This window comes from Calliphora vicina, chromosome 1 (assembly GCF_958450345.1).
Source record: "Calliphora vicina chromosome 1, idCalVici1.1, whole genome shotgun sequence".
NCBI classification, from domain to species: Eukaryota; Metazoa; Arthropoda; class Insecta; order Diptera; family Calliphoridae; genus Calliphora; species Calliphora vicina.
The window spans coordinates 85,121,200-85,143,398 of record NC_088780.1 but is presented as its reverse complement, the minus strand read 5'-3'; the positions used below and the strand labels follow the sequence as shown (position 1 = coordinate 85,143,398).

The 22,199-nt window shown below is 29.6% G+C and overlaps 1 protein-coding gene across 4 annotated transcripts in view; it reads right to left on the bottom strand.

Moving 5' to 3' along the window:
* Positions 1 to 22,199, bottom strand: part of Antp (Antennapedia) — a 252,502-nt gene that overhangs the window by 24,888 nt on the left and 205,415 nt on the right. Inside the window, exon 1 of one of the 4 annotated variants that reach the window (XM_065515055.1) lies at positions 5,674 to 5,752. The exons of the other annotated variants lie outside the window; for them this stretch is intronic. The gene's annotated coding sequence lies outside the window, so the exon portion shown is untranslated. Of the gene's footprint in view, positions 1 to 5,673; positions 5,753 to 22,199 lie in introns of those variants that run through there. 4 annotated transcript variants of the gene reach the window in all.

Sequence of the window (22,199 nt, the reverse complement as noted above, 5' to 3'; positions counted from 1 at the left end):
TTTCTTAATACGCTTATTATAACTTTAATTTCTAAAACACAGCATATGCGAACGCTCCCATCAACAAAATTGCCAAAGATGCGACAACGTCATAAAAATCAGTTTGTGAAATCACAAACCATGAAATGGCATCACAAACGAAACTGTGTTTGACCATACACGTAAGAACAACAGCAACAGAACAAGAAAAAACGCCTACAATTTTCGATGATGATAAAGATAATAAAATGGTGATGGCGGTAAATTCCAATAAAACTAAGTATTAAAACAAAAGCAAGGAAATAAAATTGTAGCAGAACAAAATCAAAAAATATACCCTCCTCACACAAATGATCTGGCCTACACCGGCAATCACATGAAAGTAGAAAAAAATATATACACAAAATGTGCGTTCAAGTGTGTAGTTTCGGTTTGAATTTTTTGTTTCAAAGAAATAAGAATAAAACTTTTAATTTGTTGGAGTGTGTGTTTTTGTTATTTTTTTCTTCTTCTTTTCTACAAAACTAGACTATTTTTAATTATGGGTCTGTTTTTAAGCTCACTTCAAACTAAGTGGATAAATGGTTGTATGTACATAAATATAATGAAGAATGAATACGTATTACGTACACACCAAAAATGTAAAAGAAAATAAGCAGAATTAAAAAGTTTTGTCTAGGAGAAACAAAAGAAAAACAAGACTGTCAAAATCAGCTTTAAGTAAAACGGAAGTCACCAAAGAGATTTACCATTTACACACCGTAATTTTTTCTTTCTTTTATTTTATTTTCTTTCGTATCTTTTGCTTTTATTTTTTGAGGAAAGGAGGGGGCATATTTGTTTTCATAAAAAGGGGAGCAACATTTGCTCAAACCATGCATAAATGTTAAATACAATGCCCTCAAAGCTGTTGTGAATAAAACATTAGATTTAACAATAGACGAAAAAATATAAAAAAATAAAGCAAAAATATCACACACTGTAAACAACAAACAGCAATAATGTGATAGTGAAGGCGAATAAGCGTAGTTGTTGTTGTTGATGTTGCTGATGGTGGTGATGATGATGACGACGCATCACTGAGTTTCTACGCTTTCAAAGCAACAATACATAAAAGTCGTAAATCAAAATGGTTGATAGCTAAATGTTTGAAAGAGAAAAAGAAGTAAACACAACTAACAACAACAATTGCTGCAGTAAGTAATATTAGACGTTTGGAAAAAAATAAGAAATAAACACACAGACACACTGCAAACATATAAAAGAAGAGCATAAGGCAAACGAAACAAGTTGGTAATCGTTCATTCGACTTCAATCAACATCACAATGTCATTTTTACAACAACACAATACCCCAAAATGATGCAAAAGAAAAACAGTGATGTTGCTCCGAAACAGAAGCTTTTAAAGAAATTATTTAAGAATTTAATTTCTCTACCAGAAAATTAATAAAGTTTTAATTGTTTAGTACCTATAAACAATATCTAATACGATTAGTTGTTAAGTATTTCCCCTTAACTCCTCCTTAAATGTGACGCATCTGTTTTTAAACTATGGCTGTATAAACAGTTTAGATTGGACAGAAATAGCAATAACAACAACAACAGCAACAAATCTCTTAAGTAAACTACACAAACAACTAAGTAAGTACACACACTTACTAGACGTACATTCATACACATATTTATGTATGTTCATGTGTATCTACGAATGAGCAAATGTATGAATGTGTGTATCTATGTGATTTAAAATTTTCTCACCATACTTCTCCATTATTCACATATCAATGGATGGTTGATGCATGAATGTATGAATGATTGTGTATTATTGATATGCATGCATGTGAATGAAGAATGATTGATTGTTTTTAAGAGAGTGAGCAACATTTTTTCTTTTCTTTGTTTTCGTATCTTAACCAATGTGTGTTTGTTATCTCTTTTGCACAACAAATGATTTGTTGTTGTTATTTTTTTTGTAATTTTTATGATTTGTTTGTTGTGTGATGGTGGATAAAAGAATAGAAAAAATTATGGATTCATAAACTCTTCTTTTCCTTTTAAAGTTGTTTCTATTTACTTTTTTAAGTTTTCTGTTAAAATCAAGGTGTTACTAAATAGTCTTTAGAGTGGTAGTATGTAGTTTTACTGAGTGTTGGCTGAGAGATATTACTTAGTTAAGCTTTAAAAGTAGATTAGAAGAGCTTAATTTTGGGTAAACTGTTTTTTTACTGTATGTAATTTGTTGCTGTTGTTTTCTTTGGCGAAGAGAGTGATAAAGAAACCGTATAACGGTATTTGTGTAACAGAGTGTGAGTAAAATGTATAGTGTGGTCAATGGGGGCTGGGCTTTCACATGTTGAGGTGGTGTTTGTCTTGGCTAAATTAATCATTTGTGAAAAGTAATGGCCGACGGTAAAATATATGTAAATTAATTGTTTTTAACCCATTAAAATCCATGTTAATTATCTTGATTTTTCAAAAACTTTAAATGGTGAATAAAATTCCGAGTTTTTTTGAAATTGAAAGAATAAAATATCCAAAGATCTCCAAAAGGTATCTGTTTACTGAATATGGTCAAAATTGGAAACCCAATGTTAATAAATTGTAATTTTTCTGTGCTATTTGGTGGAGTTCATAATATAATATAACCAAACTTCTTATAATTATATGTTTATTCATTTAACTTTAACCAAATCATATGTTTTTAAATAAAATATTGGATAATTTTGAAATTATCAAAATTGAAATTGATATCAAAAACCTTTAGAGACAATAGAGACTTTAAATCAAATAACAGAGTTAAAACTATTAAAGAATGAAATTAACGCATTTATTCAATTTAGGGAAGATCCATTTGAAAGCGGACAGCAGTCGGATTTACCATCTCCGATTTTAATTAAATTTACCACACATATAATATATCCAATATATTTCTCTTATTAGTGACTATTTCAATGGAAACTCATTCCGATGTAAAAATATCGCGATTTCAAAGTTGAAAAATTTGTTAAAATTGTCTAAAATTATATACAAGTTATGCACAATTAATAACTTTGAATATACTCAAAGACCAGCATAATTTTTGACTCCATTTTAAAGCCAAATATATTGTCCTTAAAGAGGTTAAAGGTAAATATTCGGAGTATATACAGTACGAGACACAAATGTGTAAATAAATTTGGAAATATCTATAATTTGAATTTTTATGCTCAACATTTACCAATCTGACAATATTTTTTACACAATATGAAGATCATGATTAGTGAAGTATAGCAATACAAAAAAATTAATTTCAAGTAAGCATTTAAATACCAGGATATCAAAAAGTTAAAAACTGAATTACACAATTTTGTCGCATTTTCTTTAAAGTTAAATAAACTTGTTATTATTATTTAGAAAAAGAACAATTTTAATCAATTTCATTAATGACAGTTAGTTAAAACATGTTACTAGTTAACAATTTACAATTCTTTAAGGAATATTGAATATGAAGAAGATTATCACCGAAGTTGCAAATTCTGTTACCGAGCAGCTGAAAAATGGTATCTCCCATCGAAAAATATCCACCAAATTCAATATTTCTTTTAATCTGTTGAGAACATAGCGAATATATGTGGTTTGGCTTTTCCAGCACCAATTTGTGGACGGAATTCAATTCTATTGTTAAAAGATGGTCTCACTGTATAACGTCTAGTTGCATCAGGAGAAGAAAATAGTCCCCGTGAGGTACAACCAAAACTATCTTCATGCTACCAAATTAAGATTTCAAAACGTGCATCTCTTAGAGAAATCAAAAGATGTGGTTTTTATGCAATAAAGATTGTTAAAAAACCTCGTTTAACTGAAAGACACAAGTCTCTTCGACTAACATTTGTAAATTTTTTTAAGAAATGGACCTTTGATGATTGGGAAAAAGTTATCTGTACAGATGAATCGAAAATTAACCATTTTAGAACTGATGGACCAAAATATGACTACCAAAAACGAAATGCGCCATTAAAAGACCGTGATTTTATGACGACTATGAAATATGGTGGTGGAATATTGCCATTTTGTGGTTGTTTTTCTGCGAAAGGTGTAGGAAAACTCTATAAAATTGGTAGTAATATGAATGCAGAAATGTATATAGACATTATCAAGACAACAGATGTGGATAGTCTGAATGATTGGCGTGGACAAATTGAAAACACTGTGATACTACAAGATAACGACAACAAACATAAGTCTAAAAAGACGCTTAATTTTTTAAAAACCGCCAAAATTACATTGCTAGATTGACTCCCACAATCTCAGAATTTAAATCCGATTGAGAATTTGGTGCGAATTCTAAAACGTCGCGTTTATAATTATCAAAATGCATTTAGAAACACAACTCAGCTCTAGGAGCGCTCCCATGATATCTAGGGATCTATAATGCAAGAAGAGTGTCGCAAACTGGTGGAGAGTATGCCCTCCAGAATTCAGGCTGCCATTGACGCGAAAGCAGGTTATTCGAAGTACTAAAAAAGTTACTTTAGTAATCTGCGCCAAAAGTGTGTAAATGGGTTGCAGTTATTTTTTTTAGATTACTGGAGTATAATTAAGGAAATATTTTATTTATTTAGTCCTAAAATATCCTTAATAAATATTGTTTAAAAAAACACAAAACGTTTCTTTATAAACATTGCACTTTAAAAATGGTGTCACAAAGTGTAAATATATGACCATCATTTACACATTTTTGTCTTACACTGTATTTCAATGTAAAAATATCAAAAATCGCGGTGTTAAAAATTCAAAAATTTCGATGGAGACTAGATTAGTTCAGGAATTATAAAGAAAAACATTATTAAAAGTACGTTTTTTCATATTAATTCATATAACAATTTAAGCACCTGCGTTTTAGCATAAAAATTTTAATTGATTTAATTATGTTCTATTTTCTATTTGCTTAAATTTTTATATGAATATATATGAAGAAAACGTACTTTTAATAACATTTCCGATGAAAAAGTCATTAATTTGAGGAACCCTTTGGAACCGTAATATGTGTGGTAAATTTCATTAAAATCGAAGATGTCAAATCCGAAAATAGCAGTTTTCTGTCCGTTTTGATATGGATCCTACCTTAACAAATTTACTAAAACTGAATTCGTTTGAATTTACTAACAATTTTGTTAGTTGTATGTTAATTTTCTTGTCTTCAATTGTCATTTTGCCTTATTTACTTCCCATTTTTGGTTTAGAGTAAAAACAAACATTTTTTTAAATGCACCTTAACTAACTATGGTTAACAGCCCTAAGTGTGATTAAAATTTAAATGTTTGCTAAATGTTTTCCTAGTTCAACTATAAGAGCAATGAAAACTTATGACTGTGTTTTTATAGTTTAAGAAATAACTCTTAGAATTTACTTGAAATTGATTCATACTACATATGTATGTATATTCGATCAGAAATAATATAACAATTTCATTTAATTACATACTAAATATTTTATAGCTTTAAAAATGAATGCTAAACTTTAAATTTTTTTAAGTTTAGAGAAAATCCCAAAAAGTTATTGCATGTTTTGTGTTCCCCGCATTATAAAAATAATTACAAGACTTTCATGCAAACATGCAGCTCTATTATGTAGTTTTTAATCTTTTCTTTATATACATTTGTTTGCTTAGTTTGCAACATAAAACTTAATTGTAAAAATTAAATTTAACAAACCCAATAATATCACCAACAGTGGCTGGCAACAGTAACGCGCAACAACTCAAACAAAAATTTTCACACGCAATCATTGTCAGCCCCCCTCCCTCTTTTCCCCACAACTCAGCGAAAAACACAAATAGTTGGTCCTAAATACAAAAACAACATGATACATAATTGTCTAAACATAAAAAATATAAAACTTCCAGCTAAAAAAAAAAAAAAATACTGTTTAATGATTAAACATTTCAATTGGTGACCAAAGAAGACACAAAAAATTAAAACACAACATATTGGTTTTTGATAGAACACTTAAAAAGCCATTAACTAGATTCAGCATTGCCTACATTTTCTTTTATAGCAGATAGATTTAATAAAGAAAATTGGCAGGAATCTTGAAAACAGCAAACACAAATAGAACACGCCAAAAAAAAACCACAAACAGAATGATAAAAACTATAAAAAAAACTATCACATCACATGAGTACATTATCAGTATGAAGTGAGGCTAATTTAGCTGGTTTTGTTTTAAATAAAGTGATTTTTGTAAGAATAAAATCTTAGTGGAAATTAAAATACAAAATTAAATTAAACATTTAAATATAAATCCTATATTTGAAATATGTAAAAATTAACATCATCATTTAAGTTTTTTTTTTCATCAGCAGTTGACATTACTGTTGTCGCCTTCAACTTCCAATTGTTGCACTTTTATTATCTGTGCAGGCTTCTCTGTTGCACGGCCAAGCATCAACTAAGTATGCGTGTTTTTACGCATTTCTGTTCACTTTTTTTTTTTGTTGTGCTGGCATTTTTTCCTTAAATGTTGTGGAAAAAAGATCATGATGTTATTTCTGCTTTTGCTGCTGCTAATACTGATTCTTCATCTGTTTTTTGTAATTGTCCTTGTTGTTGCTGCATCTGATGATGACGTATTTATTTAAGATAGTGTTTTTTGTTCGTGTTGGTTTATTTGTGGCGCAGCAAAAACTGCAACGAAATTGTTGAGACGACTCTTTAGTGGTGAAATATAAAAAGTCTCACACAAATCAAATTGTGATCGTGCTCAATGAATGGAGTTTTTACTTTAAACTTTATTATTGTGGCCGAAGTTGTTGTTTGCTGTTGCAGCAGACATTATGCTCTCTGCTGTTGCATTCTGGATGAATCGTGCTCATGTGCCAATCAAAGTGCCATGATGAAGTTACAATTTCTTTAAATGTTTGTTTTCTTTTTTTTTTTGGTTGGTACGTTTTATTTTTTGTTGCAGTCGCAGTCCCAGGCGCTCCAGACGCGAGTGTGGACAAAACAGACAGCAAACACAATAACACATCAGTTGTAGAAATTGTTGTGTTTATATTTCGTCCGTTGTTGCTCAACTAAATAACCAGCCCGGTTTATCGATCTTCTTTGTAATGTAATCGATCGTTTGTTTTTGAACGATTTTGATCGGACGTTTGTTGTCTGTTGGTTTTTTGTTAAATAATGTATAGAGAAATCAAATTTATTAAAACATCTTTTCAAAAAGGACATTTTACATCATGATTTTTAAGTTTTATTGTTTAATGAGCAATTCAAGCAGAATTGAGAGAGTGTTAGGGTGCGTAATGATCGCACGAAACTTAACTATAAACAAGTAAGAAAGTATGATCGGTCAAGCCCGAGCATATAATACCCTGCACTAAGTAAATGAGCAAAAAATATTTTTCTTTTAAAATTTCAATTATTTATATTCGTGAGTGACTTTCGGAAGTGGGCTTTATATGGGAGCTATGACCAATTATGGACCAATCACCATGAAATTAGGTCGTGTGATTTATGTCTATATGAATGTTATTTTTGTTGAATTTTGTGTGTATACCAACAATTTAAAGGGATTTATGCACGTTCAAATGATTTTTGGAAGAGGGCCTATATGGGAGCTATGAGTAATTATGCACCGATAATAACAAAATTTTGTGACATGAATTTCGTATACATAAAACTTATTTGGAGCAACATTTGTGGTGATACATATGTCAATTAAACATTTATGACCGATAAACCCCAATTTCGGGAGGACATTTGTATGGGGGCTAGGTGAAATAATGGACCGATTTCAGCCAGTTTCAATAGGCTTCGTCCTTGGTCCGAAAAAAATATATGTAGCAAATTTTAAAATCTTCAAAATTACGTCCTGTACTTTGCGCACAAGGTTTACATGTCCCTGCCTGCCAGCCAGACGGACGGACATCGTGAAAGTGATTCTAAGTCGATCGGTAAACTTTATGGTGGGTGTTAGACTAATATTTTTCTGCATAAACGCATTATACCCTCCCCACTATGGTGGTGTAGGGTATAAAAATGTTGTGTCATTACTAAGAGTTATATCGTTAAAATGTATGATAATTATTATGGACCGATTGTCATAGATTTTGGTACAATGATTTCTGTGTATTTCTGAAATCGGCCAAATAGGGGACATACAAGTGGGAATACAAGATTAGGCACAGTCGAATTGGCCATTATATGAGAACTATGAGAAATTAAGTACCGATCGCCACAAAATTCGATATAATATCGAAACTATTCATAGTTTAATTTCTTCATAATGCGAATAAGTAGTAGGGCTTATGTAGCAGATATCAGAGGTCCAGGTTAAGGTTTGAATTAATCTTATATTAAACTTATTTTTTAAAACATTTTGAAACAAAACATGCAAAATTTCTAGCGTCAATAAAATTCTGTTTAAATCATAATAAAAATGTTGAACAACATTCTGTGCAAATTTTAATATAACTTCAAATTACAACTTTTGTTTGCCAATTGAGATTCCATTAGCTAAACACTCACGCAAATCTCTCACAATAAATCTAAAGAAACATTTAACAATTAAAATGATTTTACAACAAACGATGATTGTAATCATTTAATATAATTAAAAATCAGATAATACAGTTTATTTGTGTGTTTTTTAAACTTAATTACCTGATGTTCAACAATAAATAATATTTTACACAACAGTGTCTGTCTGGTCTGGTCTGGTTTCGTCTTGTCTTTTTCAGTCGCCCTCTCGCTCTCTGCTACTCTTACTGACTAATCGATCACATTATAATGATATCGATAAAACAATTGGGGGGTTTTTTATTCAATTGAATGTGGATGTTGTTATGTGACAATTAGATTTATTATCAAAATGTTGTTTAACTGATTCACTGTCAAAGATAAGATATTCTGATGTGTTTCCAATGTTTGTAAGTAAGTATGCATGTTGTATTTAATGCAGTTTGTTGGCGAAATAAAAAATGAGAAAAAAAATGATTACAGATCAAAATTGTTGATGTGATTTGTGTGTTGTTTTGTTCCTGTTCAATTTACTTGTTCGTTGGTTCGATGGTTTCTTTGGTTTTATGCAGTTTTTAACTTTAACTGTCCAAATGACTGTTACTTGTCGTAATTTTTCTCTCTTTGTTTTTTTTTCTTCAGTTCATATCGTGTGAGTTTCGATTTTGTTTTATTTTTTACTTCAGTTGATCTCTTGTATTGTTTTCATAACTTTGTGCACGCGTTATAAAATGTTTAAACAAGTTAAATATACTAAATATTTATACAAACATACATGCATACGTATCTACAAACGAAGCAACATTTATTAAATATGTATGTCGGTATGTATGTCTTACTACATGTAGATAGATATTCCCAATGGTAATAATATTACATCGTACGTTTGTCTATAAAAACCAACTCAACAATCTTTAAGATGCACGTCTTGATTTGAAAGAAGAAGAAAAAAACACAAAACAAAAATGAATACAAAAACAGCCAAGTATGAAGACAAAAAGCTAAAGCTGTAACAAAATAAAAAAAAATAAAAAATCTAGACTTTGTAGTTGTTTCTCCCCTGACGCAATCATTTAGTAAAGCTTAACTTTAAAATGTTTAGTTTTTCTTACAGAACAGACAGACAGACAAGGAGACTTTTTTTGTACGAAAAGAGTTCACATATTGTGTGTAGAAGAATTTGAAATGGTTTTGGATAACTGGCCTGCCTCCTCCAGCACGACCAGCCACTAAATAAAGCCACTATACGTATGAGTACTAGTACCAACAAACACTGACTGCACTCCATCCATACTACTGCTGCTGGTACCAGTACGAGTACTACTTTGCTATTAATGCTAAAGTATATTAACTGTCAAACTTTGACAGCGCATACTGATTGTGTGAAGTGGTGTTGAACTTTTAAACAGGTGCAAGCAGAGATTGTCTGCCATTCCAGGCAGGCACACTGTAACTTTGTCTTCCAATTCTACTGCTCTTTGTAGCTGGCTTCATCCACCACTCAATGCTTGGTGGCTTGAATGTTTGGGTTTGTTTTATATTTTTTGTTGCTTTCCTTAAAATACTTTCATACTTGCTGCAGTCCGTCATTTGTGGCAGTTTCCAATACTGTTTATGGTTACAAGACGATGGACGGACGCACTTTTTGCTTGAAATCTTTAAATGTTGTTGAAATGTGTCCTTTTTGTCAGTTTTATTTAGTTTTTTTCTACGTCGTCATTGTGCCACAATTATTATTAGTGGCTGCTTCCACTGCTGCTGTTGTGCTTTGTGGTGTCATTTACTATTTATAATTTAATACAATTATCAAATAAAAATCATGTATATTTCTATAACTATACTTACAAATATACTTTTACAATGCAATAACAATAACACTGTTGAAAAACTAAAATATATTTCCCGCAGTTTCCGTAGGTGATTGATTATATTTACCATTTTTAAATGCTAATTTTGAAACCGTTTGCCAATTATAGCTAGAAAACTGCTTTCAGAATAGAAATGGAAAGGGATTTAATGCCAGTGCAATAATGTATTCGTGGCAGCAACAAAAAAACACTCAATCGTATTTCACACAATTTTTATTAGAAGTGAAAGAAATATGGGAATTACGGACAGATGATTGAGTTACGAATACACTGAGAGAAAAAAACAAATTGTGATAAAATGCTTGTAGAATTAAGAAAAGAAAACTGTAGCAATTGTGTATATAATCAGACTCATACACATTTATTTGTAATGGAAATCGACTCTTGAATTTTATTCCAGGAGTATAAAACTGGGTATTAAACATTTGGGTCTAATCAGTTATTGTTAATTCGTTTACAAGGGAAACCCTAAGCTATCTTTTGTTATATCTTATTTCTGACTTTCTGGTTGAATTTTCTGTTTTGGTGTATTCAGGGACTTATAGTAAAATTTCACGGATAATAATTTTGCTGAACATTTTAACCCCTTAAATCCAGTTTTAATGGTGTTTTTTTCTTTTTTAAAAGAAGGACAAAAATGACCCATACCTTGAGGATTTAGAGGGTTAACATATTCTACAAAAATGTTCTCCGTAACATTTTACATACATTTTCTGAACACATTTCATAACTAAAATGTAAGGATCACATGGTTTCTTATGCCGATTAACAATAAGAATGTGCCAGAGTTGGGAAACTTTAACGCCCCCTCAAATGACATTCAGATGTAAACTTTCAAAACGCTGATACATGTGTTTTGTTTTTTTGTCTCCTCTATGAAAATTTATTGGTCGGGCCTTTTTATATAGTGTTTTTTATAGGAATATAAAATTAATATTAGCAGACATGTATTTTTAACTTGCTAAATTCATTTATTATTGTCTTTGACCTTGATTGCGTATTATTTCACAAATTGACCATAATTTTAACCCTTACATCAACAACAAAAGCAAAACCATTAATAATTATTGTTCAGTTCAACAACGGATTAAATTTAACAAACAATTTAAGACATTTTGAAATTGTCATTTGTCTGTTTTATATTGTAGATTAATTTTTCATATTTTCATGCTTCAAAGAATCGTTTATTAAAAATGATAAAAATTATATTTTTGTTCTTGATTTTTTTTGTGCTGCTGGCGAAGGAAGAAGAAAAATATGCCTACTCAAAATATGTCGTCTTTGTTGTTTAATAAAATGACAAATAAACAACAACAAAATAGTTGAAAGAAATTATAATATTCTTGGCACCATTTCATGAAACAAAACTGACAAATATTTTGTTGCATGTTTTCAGTTTGTTTTTTCACAACTTTTCTTTGGTTTCTTGTTGTTGTTGTTATTGTTGTTGAGTTTTTGCTCTTCCACTTAAAGAAAATTTTTACTGTCAGTTGATACTTTTGTTGTTGTTGTTTCTTTTTGTATTTATTCATATTTAAAGACTTAAATAATTCATTTCATTTATTTTGCTTAATTTTTTTCTTATGTATATTCGTTTTACTTCTGTGAAGTGTGTTAGTGTATATTAACTTTGGAATGAGTGAGTAACTATATCTCAAGTCTAGAAGATTTGCTTATGCTTGTCTTACTGAAGGCTGACATTTCTGTGACAGGCCCATGAACAACAAAAAGTACAAATAACGTTGTGAAAAACACACTCACCACTCTCACAAAATGAAAATGAAAAGAAAAAGAAATATCCTATAAGAAAAGTATAATAAAAACAACAAAAAGTTTTTAGCTACTACCGCTATTTTCTTCAGTTTTCCCTCTTCTTTTTGTCTTACACTCAAAGAAAATTGTTTGAGTTTTGAAACAAGTTGGGGTGTGCTGTTCACAACATGTGAATTGGAAAGAAATCAAACGACATTGATGAGGATACAATTTTATTTCAAGTTTTTTTGTATTTAGGTGGCCACAATTACGAAAATTTCTATCAAATGAAAGTTTGGTGAAATATTTCTGATTAATAAGAATGTATAATTGTATAAATTTTATAAACACTTGGGTGCCCCGATAGACCAGTCGATAGTTTGCAAGAAAATTATCACTTTTTTTTGCAAAAATGACACCAAGGGCCCAAATCTTTGGGGGCCCATAAAAAAAGTGCATGACTTTGGGTCTTTTATCACGTAGTGGTGATCGTATATGAGGAGCCGCAGAACAAAAGGTACTTTTTCGAATTTTTTAACAAATTTATTTTTTAGTATTTTTATATTTGGGTAGAAAACCAATTTCTCAAATTTTTAAATTTTCAAAAATTACCTTTTGTTCTGCGGCTCCTCATATGGTTATAAATGCTAAAAGTTGAAGATATTGATTCACTACAATAAGTAAATATTAAATACAAAGCTTTTGTTCAAATTAAATGAAATAATCTTTATTACAGACATGATGGGAAAATATGTCGCGTGCTAAATCATACTAAAGGTTGTAAAAACCAATGAAAACATTTCAACATGCAAACTTTAAATAGAAAGCTACAATATTCCATTTAAATTTAAAACAAATAAGATTGTTATATTCGGCTGTGACCCAATATAATACTACTTGCACTGATACCAAATTTATGTTTCATAGAGTCATATTTCGGGAGTACCTTTGTATGGATGCTATGAGGAGTCATGAACCGATTCTTACTATTTTAAACATTTATATGTATATGAAAGCAACATTTCGATGTATTATCTGCAATATATTTAATGAAAATTGAACAATATAAATTGTTGGAGGTTGATCCATAACTCTGGTTCTATAATACTTAACAATTTTCAATAAAAACATTTCTGATGAACAAAGAATATTTAAATTTCATCTGCCTAAGCCCTTCCCTATAGGTCCTATAGTGCCTTCAACAGACTTACAGACAATCAGAGGGACAGACGGCCGGACATAGTTTGACCATATTAGAATTTTATAACGACTCTAAATATATGTATTGCAAACGGAATGTTATAATCAATATAACCTGCATCATTTTGTTGATAATTATAAAAGCCTCTTTTAATAATTATTTTTAAATTCTGAAATTTTGTTTAATTTTTCTAGAGGCTGTCGGAAGCGAGTTAAATTTTTTGTCTCGTTCGGAATTTCAAGTTTTTTACTAATGTGTTGAAAACAACTAATCAAAAAAAATATATTTTGCTCTAAACATAGTGATACGAATATAACAACGAAAAACGTAAAAAGAAAACCAATTTTTCTATTTCTTTATTATTTTTCACTTTAAAGGCGACAAATGTCGCGTTCGCGATACAATATAAATATATTTTTTTACAAAAACGTAACAATTTAATCTCTTATTTTTGTAAAAAAAGGCATTTCCAAAACTCCGATTTCACTTCAGAGAATGTTCAGAGTTGGACTAAGACCAGCACTCCTTAAGAACCCAACCAAAAAAACACTCACTAAAATACAACTTGAAATATTAATAGACATAAGTCTGATTTTAGGATGGTGAGCTGAAGATATACAAAAGATCTACAATATTAAAGATCTTCAACTTGATACAATACACGACCAAATACAATGAGCGTAACGTATGAGACTTTATCGAAAATATGGGCAGAAAATGAGCAAATTTTTTTGACAGAAAATAAAATTGCATACATTCAGGGGCATGCTATCTAATTGAGTAGATATAATATGAAAGTTTAAACTAGGTTTATATTTTAGTTCTCCTAGATTTAAGCCAACAAATCAAGAAAAAGAAATATTACCCAAAAATATGACAAATTACACGCATATAGTGAAAAATAATGTAATTTTTTGAGGCATTGAGCTAAATATGTCCTGTTGAAAGCATACTCGCAGTTGAGTAAGTATGTGTGTGTTTTTATATTAAAATATATGTGTGTTAACCACAAACTCATTAGCCTCCATTGGCTGCACACTAATTTGATAATTATGTTTTGTTGTGGTAAACCTTTAAAACATTTACAAATAAACAACAAAACAATGTACTACTCGTACAAAACAGCAACAATGAAGTAACACCACTCCAATGAAAGGTCCTACAAATATCAGAACACAAAATGGAAAAAAATAAAATAAAATATTGTAATGTAAAAGTAATGTACTCCTATAAACCAACCAACATACCGAAATACATACAAACATACTCATTTGCTAACATGGCTGGAATGGAAAATATACACCAGCAAACAAATGTAACACTGCTTCAGCCTGCCCTGACTGCCTTGGCCATAAAGCTTTGGGGTTTTTTTTGCTGTTGGTTTGTTTTTGTTTCTTTTTTTTGGGCCAGAGCTTGCACAAATAGCACACGTCAATGTTAATTCAGTCAAAAGCAACAAAAAAACAACTCAAACACTAGCGTATAAATGAACAGGCAACCATGGGGCAATTCCATGGGGCATTTACTACTTACTGTGTGTGTTCATGTGTGTGTTTCAGACTCTAAAGCTCAACTACCGGGTTTTTTGTTGTAGTTCTGTTATGGTCGTGGTTTTTGTTTGTAAATGTTACTAATGTTAAATAGGATTTTTTTTTGAATAGTTTTGTTTCGTTACATTTTGTTTTTAGTTCTACACAGGGATTAAAACAGGATGTTTCATTGTTTGTTTGTCGGTGGGTTGGCTGTGTTTAGTTCAGCTGGGTGGGGGTGTTGGGGTTCCCCGTAGTACATGTGTGGTTATGTCAACTTTCATAAAATTTGTTTAGCTGGCAACATGATGAAGTGAATGAAGTTAACTGAAATGTACTTTGGTTATCATTACAAACACGCCCATTACAAACGAAACAAAATGAAATGAACAAGAAAAAAAAACAGAAACAGAAAAACCTAAAACACATTTACAAAACTAAAAGCATAATCAGTCTTAATGCAAAAATTACACTGATTAAATAAAATGTCAACCTTGTGCTAACTAACTAACACACACACACATTCACGCACACTCCAGCATTAGCTGACTTACACATGTGTATGTATTTGCAATTAAATTAATGTGGGAATCTTAAAAATACACAACAATTTTATATGACCAAATTAAATCTCTAGAGGTTTGTTTGTACAAGGACATTGAGTAAACCATAGAAACCAGCAATCGCACAAATTTTAATCAAAAAAGTAATGAAACCATCCTAAAAGATTTTTTAAATAAAACAGATTTAAGGTGAAAAGAGACAAATTTTCAATAACAATTAAAAAACAACCAAATGGAAAATCAATTTTAAAACACATTATAATGCTATTAGTAAATCAATCGTTAAAAACAAACACATTTCTGTTTTCAACTACAAAAACTTAGAGTTGGTTTTATGAAAAAAACCTAACTCATCTCATCTACATACAATTAAAACGCTTTTAGGAAGACCTCAATGAAGAAATCGTCTAAGGAAAAGTGTGAAAAACTTGTTTTATAACTTTTTTTTGTGGGAAGGGGGTTAGAAAAAAAATATAAAGTTTTTGTTTTCCTCTACTTTTAAGTTTGTTTGGTTTTTGTTGTTATAGTGAAACAACATCAGCACAAATTACAAAAACAAACAAACTTCTAAGAAGAAAAACAAAAAAAAAGCATTGATAACAAAATACTATGGAAAATAGTAGGAAAAGTAAAAATAAAAAAAAAAAAATGAATCAAATCGAATGGAAATGAAAGTCACACACACACGATTATGTGAATACGAATGTATGGATGAAAGAATATAAATATATTTAAAGGAATGAATTCATTGTGATTCCTTAACATGACTTCATTCATGTCACTGCTGAATATAAAAAACAAAATGTACGAGTTTCTGTATTTATTGATTAAGTATTTTTTGATTCCCACCTATAAGTTTTAAATTTAAGAAAATATCGATGATAATTTTTTAAATGTAAACAGCTCTGTTATGGTTTTAATGAATAACAAAGTTCAATAGCAAAAGTGGTAAAATTTTTCAATTCTATGAAGAGATTTTTTTTAAAAAATTTTAAGTAAACTTGTGAATGGTTTTTTAGACGTTTCTCCACATAATTAATGATAACTCAAAAAAGGTTAGTCCGATATTATTAAAATAAACTTAAAAAAATTTAAATTTATTAGCCTTTAATATTGCGTTTAAATCGGCTCAGTAGTTTTGGACTTATAATAACAAATTGTAGCAACAAATATATTTTTTATGTGAAAATAGCAAATTTTTCTTTTTTAAAAAACTCATGAAAAATCGAAAACGGCTGAATTTGTTCTGGTTTGTTGCCTTATCGAAAAACCACATATAATAGCAACAAAATGAGATATCAATCATAAAAATCTATTGATTATTTTCGAATTTATTCATAATTAAGTGAATTCGCTCATTTTTGACAAAGTTTTAGTTTTTTGTTTGATATACATAAAATTGAGTAATTAATGTTCATTTTTCGATTGATTGAATTTCGAAAACATTTTCCCCATGCTATGTACAACTTTTCATATATATATTGCTTTTTAATCGGCTCAGTAGTTTCATAGTTATAATAACAAATTGAAGCAAAAAATATATTTCTTATGTGAAAATATCAAATTTATTTGTTTTAAAAAAATCATGAAAAATCGAAAATGATAGACATTTTCAGATTTATTGCTTTATCGCAAAGCCACATGTAATATGAAGAAAATGAGATATCGATCATAAAAATCGATAGATTCTTTTAGAACTTAATCACAATTAAGTGAATTCGCTCATTTTCACAAAATTTTATGTGCTTAAATACAAGCGTGTATTTTGAGTGGAAATTTTAAATGTGTTTCATTTTTGTTATAATAACAAAACGCATGTAAAATTTCCAATTTCTGCCGTTTTCGATTTTTCATGAGTTTTTTAAAACAAACAAATTTGCTATTTTCACGTAAAAAATATATTTTTTGCTTAAATTTGTTATTATAACTCCGAAATTACTGAGGCGATTAAAACGCAATATAAAAATGGATTAATGGATATATAAATTTATTTGTTTAAGTTTACTTTAATAATATCGAGCTAACCGTTTTTGAGTAATCATTAATTATGAGGAGAAACGTGGGAAAAAACCACAATTTTACTTAAAAATTTATTTTTTTTAAAAAAAAATCTTTCCATTGATTTTAAAATTTGGACCATATTTGTACTACTGCAACCACAATACATCAAAATTGTGTAGTGGTTTAAAAAGTCTCTAAATTTTATTTCGATTTTGTTGCCCTGTGTAATTATGTATTAGAATTGACTTTTAAGAACAAATCATTTCATAGTTCTGCATCAATTAGAATGTATGTGTGTAGAAATGTTTTCGTGTATGTGTGTTTAGTTGGAAATAGAAACTAACAATTTAGTTTGTTATTTTCTCACATTTTGATATCAATGCTTTTTACCCACTTTTGATATTCATATAATGCGATTAATCGTATAAGAGTGGGTATGAGAGTGTGTACAAACGTCGATAGAACTGAGAAAAAAAAACAACACATGAATTTGCCATCGAATACCGACATATGTCGGGGATGTTTTATTCTTTTACCAACTCTGCCACTGCTGCTGATATTTTGAATGTAATGAAAGTTAAAGGAAAAAAAGGCTCGTATGTGGTGTGTAGCTAAATGTAATAGTTTTTCATTTCGAAAACCTCCCTCTACATGGCATGAAACTTGTAAAACTACTATGGAGTGTAAAGTTACAATGGCGGTTGTTAGTTTTTTTTACACAACAATTTTTCAATCTTAGAAATTTGTCTAATTTGTTGTCTTAAATTTATTTTAAGCTTTAAACAAATATGGAACTTATCAAGGTTCCACTGTTTGTGTAAAATGATTTCCAGCGAAATCCCATATGGGTGAGTTGGTAGTAGAATCTTACTTTTGTTGGTAGTTTTAAAAAGTTTATTTGAATTTCAGGTTAAAAATAACAAAAAAAGAATGATACACCCTGCAAGTAGTCAAGGTTTTATCAGGTTTCTATTTTGGGTTTGTTGTTTTAAACCCCTTAACAAAAATTCTAATGATTTTTTTGTTGGTTCCCTAGAGATATTTGTTGTCAGTTGAAAACAACAAACCATACTCTCCAAAAGCAAAAAAACACAGGAATTGTTTTTTTTTTTGTTTCTGTTGAGCTTCCATGGATGTTATGAAGGAAAGACCAAAAAGAAACAGACAGAGTTTTAGAAAACAAAACAATTGGCATAAAAGTATGAATGAATGAATGGTTTATCGATTAAACAACTATTTTATTGAATTCTAAAATATTTTAACTACTCTGTGCACATTTTATTTCGATTTTTTATGGCTAAACAAAGTTGAACTGAAAGAAATGAAAAAGTTCAAGGAATTGTTTGTTTTAATAATATTTTTGTTTAGTATTTTGTGTGAAAAACACTTTAGCTGAGTAAATTTCATTATGCTTCTGAATCAGATCCTAATTGTGCATGTCATTGGAAGGAGTTGTAAGAACAGAACAAATTGGTTTGGTTAAATTCTGAGAACAGCCACATAGTGACTAAAATATATCAATTTAAATCCCAAGAACCAGTAGTATAAATATTTCTGGCTCAAATCCCTTCCCTATAGGTTTAAAACTAATAACAGCATACAAAATTAATTATTCTGAACTAAGTTTATGTAATTTGTCTTAATCTAATGACTAATAACAAAGTAATCACTATTAAAATTAAGGCTAAGATTGAATTTCCTATGGGATATTTAAAAACAAATTTAAATTTTGAATCGTAAAATAATAAACACAAAAATCTTTGTATTTAGTGCTTAAAAGTGCTGCCTGTATTGCCGGCAGCTTGTCAACGGTGTCTGTTTTAAAGATTACAATAAAAAATATATTTTTTTATATATAAAAATAAATAAAAATAAACTAAAACAAAATATTTTTCACTTTAATGTGTAGCAGTACGAATGTATTGTATAAAAAATAAAAAACAGAAAACCAGGGGATTCAATCCACCAAGTTTATTATTATTTTTGGTTTTATTTTCAAAAAAATTGGGAGGTATTTCTTTTTTTTGTTGTTATTTTACTATAATCATATGATTTTGTTGTTGTTTTCCTGAGACTCCACAACAGCAACAACAATATCAGTAACAGAATCAACAAAAAGATTCGAAAATACTCTAGTGATGATGAAAAAAATAAAATGAAATAAATGAAATTAATGCGCGCGCCAAACAAATTGTGAAACTGAACTTGACTGCGAAAATAAAAAAAGACTTTTATTTTTTAAGGGTATTTGGGGATACAAAAATTATATACTTCGCATCTATAGAATTTACTTTAAAAATACATCATCTTCTTGTTCTTTTTCGGTTTATATTTTTTTGTATTTTCAAGTTTCTTTAACATTTCTGTAGGTTAACTTTAGGTTATTTTTATTTTGTATTTCAAAGATTCTTTTTTTTTGGTTTTTCTTTTTTTCCTTGATTTTAGGGAGTTGATATTTTATATCAACACAAAAAGTTTATTATTTTTTCGTTTCTTTTTATTAATTCTTAAATAAAAGAACCATAATAAAACCAAAAAAAAGTTTTTCTTTTTTTTCTGTTTTTGGAAGTTGACAGACAAATATTAAGAATAAAGATAAAAGTTGTATAAAATTTGTATTTTTCGGTTTTTAACAAGTGCATACGTTTGACATGTGTGACACAGATTTAGAACATTCAACAAAACATTTTCTAATGTTCTGCTTGAAATTTAATTTGAATTTCATATTTTATGCTTTAACATGAATTCATATTTTAGGGATAATATTTCATATTTAAATATCTACTTAACACATAAATATGGGGAGAAAAAAAATTAAGAAAATTCTTACCTACAAAATGCAAATTAACAGCATGGCTACTGGTGTGAGCAGTGATGTCAATACAACATAAATAAAATATGCTAGACTGGCAATAACATTGAAATACTTTAATTTCAAAATCGAAATCTATATTATTTGGCAAGTTTTTTAATGTTATTTGAGAAAACTTTAAAAAAAGTTAATAAAAATAAAAACTCAAACAAAATTGAAATATACTTCTTCAAAAAATACTTTACAATGACTTATTAGTTACTTTTTTTGAACAACTTAATAAATTATTAGCTTAGCGAGCAAACATGCTAAGTCCACTGTTTATGAATAGGCGATTTTTTAAAAAAAATGTGAGACACCAGGTGGGGAATAAAATTTTAATCCTCAAATGTTCTTTTTGACTGGATTTTTTTTTTTTGATTTTCACGAAAAAGAGGTTCTCGAAATTGACCCCTAAAGGCAGGAGCTAGAGGGTAAAGATCTTCCACAAAAATTATCCCCATAGAATTCCACAATATAACTCTGACAATAAAAATTCTCTCAGACATTAACTTACAACATTTTTTTCAGTTAGTATCAAAAAATTAAAACTTTGACCCAACGTAAAACAAAATTCAGACCAACTGGAATTATATAGTAGCTTTTCTGTCCAAAAAATGCAGTTGGACAGTTTATCATTTAATTGCAATCAAAAAACTATAATTATAAATTAGTTTAAGGAAATATTGAATAATTTTGAAATTTATTATCATCTCGTCTATTACTATCATAAACGTTGCCCCTTTGCATTTTGAGAGAAACATCAGTGATAATATCAGTCTAAAACTAAAGAAACTAAATAACAAATTTTATGAGAAAACTAGCTGAACCCGGTCCGCGTTTTGAATATACATATACGATTTGAATATACAGTGTCGGACAAAAAAATCACGGACTCCCCCGACCTGACATCGCACCCGAAACACTGAGGTGATCATTTGACAAAGTTGTAACAGATATCTATAAGTACAGTGGCATGATATGCCCTTAAAAAAAGAAACGGATGTATTTAAGGCAAATGGGATATTATATTTATGAATTCATCTTAAGGACAATGGATATACGTTTCTTTTTTTTATTTACTCGGGAGCAAACCACATACAAAACAAGAATTTTCCAAATGTAAGCCAGCAATAGTCAACGATTGGCCTTATGCTTTGTCGTTGGAAATCTTTGGTATGCGTGAAATCTTTACGTCTTCGCATTTTAATCTGCCACCGATGATTGTTGCTTCAATAAAATTTGGTGAACATTTTTTGATGGTCAATCGTGTTCCGTTGCATAATTTTAAACATTATCTGTGATCCAGCCTTCAATGTTTCAGTAGCATAATAGATGCTTGTTCTTCATTCATTACTGTGTCAATCGATTTGTATTTCATTGTTTCGCCAGTCAGTTTCAATTAATTCGCTCATTGAGCTTGTTGACATCATCATTTTTTGGTACCAAAATTGCACGTTCCCACAGCCAATCCGAATTTTGTAGGAAATTTGTAGTTGGTTGTAAGACTTATGAATACCTTGTCGACAACGGATTGAATATTCATTTGCATTTCGCAGAAGTTCGGCGGGAACGAGATCTGATTTGTCGACGTTGTTTACTATATTAGTTGTACTTTCGGAAATTTTGTTTAATATAAAAGAAATTTTACAATACAATGTTAACAGCGGCCTATTTGTTTTATAGTGTAAAAATTTGATTTTACCACGCCCCTCCGCCCACAGACCGAAAATCAAAAATCTGAAGATTCACTGAAACCACTATGCCGATTTCGTGCAAACTTCACATAAACCATCTACAGACCATCCCCAACGTACCCTAATATTTCTGTTAAAATCGGTCGATCCGTTTTCGCAGTTAGTAGTGACATCAAAATGTACACTTCTTTTTATATATGAGATGTGCAAAATTCAATTCAATAATACAAAATAAGTTACTGAAAATATACTGTGTCCC